Genomic DNA, 7,305 nt, shown 5'->3' with positions numbered 1-7,305 from the left:
ATGTAATGATATCAACCTATCAAGCATCACTGATTACATGAGTCAGTTTAGTTTGATTACTGCCACTGTCCTGGGTGCTGGAGATACAAAGATAAATAATACTTGAGTTTTTACCTTCAGCAACTAATGATGTAGGAAGGGATACCTTCATAGAAATAGATGTAAAATGATGTCCCCGCAGCAATTTTATGTAGAAAGCACAATGGTTACATCTCCTTGGGTGAGGAAAGGCTTCACTGGGAAATGATGCTTGAACCAACTTTGTAAGAGGCTACAGAGTCTATTAAAGCAGAAGAAGTGGAGCCCCTTTGAAGACCATTTGCAGTTTCTTACAAAACTAATCATACTCCTACTGTGTGATCCAGCAACAGAGCTGCACCCAAAGTTGTTGAAAATTTGGTCCACACAGAATCCTGCACAGGGATATTTATAGCAGCTTTATTCATGATTACTAAAACGTGATGAAGAACCAAGGTGTCCCTTAATAGGTGAAGGGAGGGACTGTGGCACATCCAGACAATAGGATTTTATTCAGTGGTAAAAAGAAATGAGCTACCATATTTTGACAAGATCTGGAGGAGCTTCAACCCCTATTACTCAGTGAAAGGAGCCGAACTGAGAAGGCTATGTACTATATGGTTCCAACCGTATGACACTTTGGAAAAGACAAAACTATAGAGACAGAAATAAGGTCGGGGCTGGGGACAGGGGAGGGGTGACTAGGCAGAGCCCAGAGATGTTTATAAACAGCTCTGAGTGATACCGTCATGGTGGGTACATGTCTTTGTCCATTTGTTCAAACCCACAGGACACACAGCACCAAGCATGAACTCTAACGTAAACTTTCCGGGGACAATGATGTGTCAGTGCGGGTTCATCAGTAGTACTAACTGCACCACTGTGGTGAGCGGCGCTGATAACAGGGGAGGCTGGGCACGCACAGGGGCAGGGAGTGGAAGGGAACTCTCTGTCCTGCCTCTCACTTTTGCTGTGAACCTAAAACTGGTCTATAAAAATTGTATTAAGAAAATAAAGCAGAGGAAGAGAACAGGTGTCCCCTTGGCCGTTCTACAGAGGACAAAAATGAAGCTCATGACTATCCAATCTGGTGTTCGCCATGGTTCTCCCATAAAATACGTGATGGGAGCAGGTCTTAAGCAGAGCAGGAGTCTGACTGGCTCCTGACAGGGATGCTGAGAAACCTTCAGCACCGTTGCTCTCCCATCGAATGGTGTTGCTATTCCTGCCTAAAGCTGCTGTCTGGGCCGGGCTTGAGGACAGGTCATGGGGATCCTGAGCTGGGTCCCTCGTCTTACCACAGCCGTCCACCAGGGGCGTAACCCTCTCCCTAACTGCAGCGGGGTCTCCACCAGGATCTCAGCGACTCCAGTGTCACTGATGCCTCTTCCTGCTAGGACCTCTCATGAGAGGCCTGAGCAAGGCTCTTTCTTAAGAACACGAAGTCTTTGGCCAACAGGGCTTTGATGAGGACACCCAGAGTTAGGCTTACAGTGGAGGCAGCAGTAGGGCTGAGCAGGGAGGGTGACAAAAGCAGATGTGTCCTCAGGAGGAAAGATAACAGGGCAGAAACCCACACGGCTGTGACGGAGATACCGGATTTCGGGGAGCAGCACAGTGCGTAATTAGATTAAAGTTTGTCAAAATCATGACGGCTATATGTCCATCAAAATGGTTAGCAACTGGGTAGTGAGAGGATTAAGCTCCAGGTAGCAGTAATTCTTGGCATAAAAATGATTAGACCAAAGCAGTTGATCAAAGAAAGACAGCAGCAGAAATTCCACGACTGGGTTCTACAGCGAAGGTACGGCTACATCCGATTCTGTTAGCAATTTCCAGGAGAAAGACACCCCATGACCGCAGTTAAGAAAGACTTGGTAAGAAAAGCTAACCTGAGATTCCTCCAGCACTTTCAGCAAATCTTTTTCTGAAGGCTTTTCTCTGGTATCTTGCCTTGTCCGATTGCCTTGTTGGAGGCTAATTTTTCTCCACAAAAATTGCTACATGCTATGTGGTTAGTGCTAATTGAGCAGCTACTATTGCAACTAAGTACGGGCAGACAGACAGGGCCTGTCTCAGTTCAGGCCAGCTGGGGGCCTTCCCCGCCTGCTGTCTGTCCCTAATTGCCTTGATGATCAGGCTGTAAGGTGTCTGCTCGAACCTACAAACAGCTGTTTTGTATTAGTATCTCCGTAGTAAATCAGTGCCGGGCCACTTTGCACATACAGCCAGCAATGAGTATAACGAGATTTAATGCTAAATACTTTTTTTATTTCATGTTCACATCAGAAGATAGTTATAAGCCCCACGTTATGACAGGTTCAGGGAAGAAACAAGATAGCGGGAAGATCACGCAGGACACAGAGCAGAGTGCACACCCCAGCACACACAGCATCTACACCAAGTGCCACCGAGTAGGGAAAATCAGCGGGGGTGTGTGTGTGTCTGTGTGTGTGTATGCACACGCACATACAGGAGTTGGGGAGGTGAATGATACACTTTCAAACCCTGATTTAAAAACCAACCATCACCAGCCACATGTTAGTAAACTGGGACTGGAGATAACTAAAGACCAAAAGAATGATAACTTGGTCTTGATCCTGTTTTCACTTGTCCTTGATTGGGTTTCACACTTTAATATTGGTCTGGACGGTCGGGGTGCCGAGCCGTGTAAGATTCTGCGTGCCGTCTCTCCCCTGAGACACGCAGGCTGCACTGACTGGGAGCTGCTCCCAGCAATCGCTGCTGCTTCTCTGTTCCCATTACTGAGCGTGGAGTTCTGTTCCCTGGGGTTCACCGTCCATCCCTGGAAATGGTAGGCACTTACAGAGGCATTAATTCTCTGGGCTTTCTCAAGCGCGCTGCGACAGTCATGCTCTTGGCACCTTCCTAGCTGTCCCAATGGAGTGAAGGCTTCCCTGTGTGCCTCCTTAGCACACACACAGTGGCGCTCAGGGCTCACTGGTCTCCCTGGCTCTGGAGCTCTCTCCCTTTGTCACTGGCATTTATAACTCTTTTATCCATCATGAAATTGGCTGTACCACTTCAGGGACTACTGGAAGAACACATCCTGAGTGTGGTCAATGGCCACAGAGAGATGAAATGGCCATGTTTACATGGTTAGTGCAGTTTAGACTCATCACCCTGGGGCCAGTTTGTGCCCCGTTGTTTCTACTTGGAAGGAATGGTGCCCCGAATGGGGCAGCTGGACACGCACAAAGGGTCTGCCATGACCAGGGGGCAGTCATTGCCCTATTCTCACGGGGGACACTGAGATCATTTCCTTTGACATGTGACCTCACTCTCTGCCCCCAGAACTTTGTAGAGCCTGGTTTTCACGCTGCCTCATGAAGCACATGAAGTCTTTTTTCCAAAATGAGAAAGCCTGTGTCTGGATGTCATCCAAGGATAATGTCAATTCCTGATTTTCCCAGAAATCCCAGAACTTCTCTTGGTGCTTGTCATTGATGCCAATGGTGAGACGATAGAATTATGTAGGGGTGTAGAGCTCTGATCCACCCCCTAAAAAAAATGGATCAACAGCAACATTAGTAAAAATAGTTTCATCTTCCCTTATTTCCAAGAGAAAGTATCCCGTGTTTTTAAAGGTAACAGCATAACCAAGTATAACATCAGGCTGTAAGGTGTCTGCTCGAACCTACAAACAGCTGTTTTGTATTAGTATCTCCGTAGTAAATCAGTGCCGGGCCACTTTGCACATACAGCCAGCAATGAGTATAACGAGATTTAATGCTAAATACTTTTTATTTTATATTCACATCAGAATATAGTTAAAGTCCCCATGTTGTCACAGGTTCTAGGAAGGAACCAGCCATAGGAAAGAAGACACAGGACACAGAAGAAAGTGTACACACACACTCAGACACACGCACCCCAGAAGAGGTTAGAAAATCAATGGAAAAAGGAACCCCTGCAGTCCTTTAGAAGACACACTTAATTTCTTCTGTTTTGAGGACAGGTATTCTCAGGTAACTACTAACATATCTAAAAACATCTGCAAATAATAAAAAGAGAGATATCATCTTCAGATTCCCCCCAAATAAAAATCAGACTATTCTCCCCAGATGCAATGATTAATCAGAGCATCCTGCCAGGTGGCACCAGCAGACATTTGTGTCCTGACCTGTTGCAGAGTGAGAAGCACACAGCCCCCCCGTGAAGTACCTCTCCATAGACTCTGGCCTGATCTTAGCCTGACAGTGTAGAAAACACAAGAGTAGCAGAATAAGGTGCATCTCACCACAAAGAAGCAATCATTCAAATCTAGCACATGGGAAATAGTAGAAGACCATTAAAAAAAAACCTAAAGAATAAAGGGGGGGATACTGTTATTGATTAAAAGACACTAAAGAGATGCCATAGTCAAAACCAACGTGTATGCCTTGTTTGTTTTTCTAGTATCTTATTTAGACATAATAATGGTGGTGCATATCTATGGGGTATGTGATAATGTTGCAAAGCATACATAAATTCAGCCCTTCAATATTAACTATTTCTAGACAGTTGGAGAAATGTATAGACTAGGTATTAAATGACATTGCGAAATTGTTGTTGATTTTAACAAGAATGCTCAAAAGGTAAAACGAAGAAAAGGAAATCCTTGGTAGTTGAGCAGGTTCCTTCAAGGTCTGCTCTTTCGACTTTGGACCAGATAATCTCCTGTAGTGGGTCTGTCCCACTATGGGATATTTAGCCACAGCCTCAGCCACAGCCTTTACCTACTAGTTGCCAGAAGCATCACTTACCGCCCAACTGTGACAACCCAAACTGTCTTCAGACCTGGGTGATTGTCCCTGATTAAGAATCACTGCATTAGTGAAGCACAGGGATGTGCATTACATAACATAATGTCTAGGATTTGGTTTAAAATATTATACAAAAAAAAAAACTTTTTTTTTTTTGAGACTGAGTCTCAAGCTGTTGCCCCGGGTAGAGTGCTGTGACATCACAGCTCACAGCAACCTCAAACTCTTGGGCTTAAGCGATTATTAGCCTCCCAACTACAGGCGCCCAGCTAGTCTATTTTTTGGTTGTAGTTGTCGTTGTTTGGCAGGCCCAGGCTGGATTCGAACCCTCCAGTGCCGGTGTATGTGGCTGGCACTCTAGCCGCTGAGCTACAGGTGCTGAGTCAGATAGATAAAACTTTAAAAGCACAATTTTTATTTTATTTTAGTTGAAGTTGAGTGATAAATGTATAGAGATTCAAAATATTATTCTTTCAACTTCTGTGTATGTTTGATATTTTTTAAAATCAATCTGTTAGTAAAACCTCATATAAGGCCATCAGTAGGCTTGCCTTTCAATGCCTCCTCCCAAAGTTGCTCTATTTTCTTCTTCAGAAACTCCTCACAGACATGTTTCCCAATCCCTGAAATAACACTTCCAGAATTCTCACCTAACAATAGCTCGGCCTGCCTTACTGCTTTACAGTCCAGGGGACTAAAGCCCAGAAGCAGAAAATATTAGCTAGAAGCAGAACTGACGTTAAAAATCAAGGTAGCAGATACCTACACTTTCCCCCCAACCCCCACCAACACCACCATCAGCAAAGAAAAGCCACCCACCCCCCCACCCCGTGTGTAGCTTCCCCCCTCGGTCTCAAAGGGAGTCACTGTTGGATGGATGGACTTTCGAACCCTGGATCTCTCTTCTTATTTAAAAATTATGTAAAACAATAGCATTCCAGCCTTAAATTTTATCACGCAGTTTAAGCCTCTATAAAAATACCAGGGGGCTGAAGAAGTAGACATTCGGGCTGTCACTCAGAATGCAGAGAAACAGGCCAGGAGGAATGTGCCAGGAAGACCAGAAGAGAGTGGGAGGACCCCAGTTGCCAGGGCAGGGGAGGGAGCATGATCTCCAGCCAGAAAGAAGAATGGCAACCAAAAAGGGAAGCCGGGAAGTTGTAAATGTTTTCAACTATTTCAAATTGAAACTAAAGTCAACTCCAAGCCACAGCCATTAAACTGAGTTAGTGGAGAAGTTGGGAGACGGGGCTATGAAATGAGTATGAAACACAGTCTCTGTGAGAAGGATGCTTGTAATTTAGTCAGAGAGAGGAAACTTCCATGCCTGAGTGAACCAATTATAGCACAATTAATTGTGAAGCTGGATGCTATTAGCTGCACCTGGGGAACAGCTTATAGCGTACGGGTTGCTATTAGCAGGATGAGAGAGCAATATGGCTGAGGGAGACCTGGGAGTCTCCACGGAGGACAGGAACGTCCAGCGGAACCTTCGCAAGTGCGTAGATTTCCGTTAGCTGAGATTTTTTCATAAGAAAGAAATAGCAAGAGCATGAGTATTGTATTTGACAGGTATTTATTAAGTGCCCACTATGCGACTAGCACCGCATTGGGGTTGATACTCTGAAAAGATGCCGAGGCCGGAGCCCTCACATCCCAGAGGCTTGGTGCCCCGTAGAAAGCAAAGAACATGCGGAGTCCTTTCAGAAGTGTGGGGTCAAGGGTGACTGGAGATGAGGATGTCTGTTAGGGTTCTCCAGAGAAACAGAACCAGGAGAGAGAGATTTAAGAAATTGGTTCACACAATTATGGGGGTTGGCTAGTTCAGAATCTGCAGGGTAGGCTGGAGACCCAAGAAAGGGTAATGTTGTAGCTTGAGTTCAAAGGCAGTTTGGGGGGAGCAGAATCCCACTTCCTCAGGGGACCTCAGTCTTTCTTTCCTAAGGCCTTCGACTGTGTGGATGAAGCTCCCCATGTTGTGAAGGGTAGACTGCTTTACTTAAAGTCTACTGATTTCAGTGTTAATCTCCCCGAAAAATTCCTTCACAGTAGCATTTAAACTAGTGCTTTGACCAAATGTACTGTGTACTGGGTACTGTGGCCTGGCCAAGAGGACATGTAAAATTACCCATCACGGAATGAGATGGATGTAAGGGACATAAGGTCGAAGGTTAGGTGGAGGGAAAGCCAGAGCAGGATGATGATTCTTGATCATTCAACCACTAAGATGCTATAGTAGGGTGGCATCTGTGGCTCAGTGAGTAGGGCATCAGCCCCATATACCGAGGGTGGCAGGTTCAAACCCAGCCCTGGCCAAACTACAACAAAAAATAGCCAGGTGTTGTGGTGGGCACCTGTGGAGGATGCCTGTAGTCCCAGCTCTAGAGGCTGAGGCAAGAGAATTGCCTAAGCCCAAGAGCTGGAGGTTGCTGTGAGCTGTGACACCACAGCCCTCTACCGAGGGTGGCAAAGTGAGACTCTGTCTTTAAAAAAAAAAAAAAAGATACTATAGTAGGGCAGC

The 7,305-nt window shown here is 45.5% G+C and overlaps 1 protein-coding gene across 1 annotated transcript in view; it reads left to right on the top strand.

The window, feature by feature from the left end:
- The window catches only part of NKAIN3 (sodium/potassium transporting ATPase interacting 3), a 658,614-nt gene that overhangs the window by 650,598 nt on the left and 711 nt on the right, over positions 1–7,305 (top strand). The window lies entirely within an intron of this gene.

This window comes from Otolemur garnettii, unplaced genomic scaffold (assembly GCF_000181295.1).
Source record: "Otolemur garnettii isolate 467f Iridium unplaced genomic scaffold, OtoGar3 scaffold00255, whole genome shotgun sequence".
Taxonomy (NCBI): Eukaryota; Metazoa; Chordata; class Mammalia; order Primates; family Galagidae; genus Otolemur; species Otolemur garnettii.
Note: the sequence above shows the minus strand (reverse complement) of the source record. Positions and strands in the feature narration are given on the sequence as shown.